The sequence below is a fragment of the Peromyscus maniculatus genome, chromosome 20 (assembly GCF_049852395.1).
Source record: "Peromyscus maniculatus bairdii isolate BWxNUB_F1_BW_parent chromosome 20, HU_Pman_BW_mat_3.1, whole genome shotgun sequence".
In the NCBI taxonomy this organism is placed as follows: Eukaryota; Metazoa; Chordata; class Mammalia; order Rodentia; family Cricetidae; genus Peromyscus; species Peromyscus maniculatus.
In genome coordinates, this window is record NC_134871.1 from 48,061,708 (window position 1) to 48,062,125 (window position 418).

Genomic DNA, 418 nt, shown 5'->3' on the forward strand with positions numbered 1-418 from the left:
GCCTGGACTGCTCCCGCTGGGGGTGACCATCCTCCTTCCTGGGGCGGAGGGGGGGGGGCTGTCTCGGGGACATCCACACACCCACGATGTGTTCTGGGTCTCCCGAACAGACTCCTGAAGCCACTCCTACCCCGCTGGCTTCCGTGACCTGCACCAGAGGACACTCTGCGGACGAAGCAAGGCAGGGCTGAGGCCCCCCACCCGGCACTGTGACAGGTAAGGTGACGCCTGCACAGATGGCAGCATCTCTGGGAGGAGTCACGGGAAATGTGACCCTGGCCACAGACCGAGCAAGCTGGCAGGGACCTGAAAAGGTGGAATTTGCCAGTGCTGAGGATGGAGACAAAGAGGTGGGGGGGGGGGGGGAGTGGAGCAGGGGCCCCAGGCCAGGGATGGAAGCAAGCAGGAGGCCACCAAC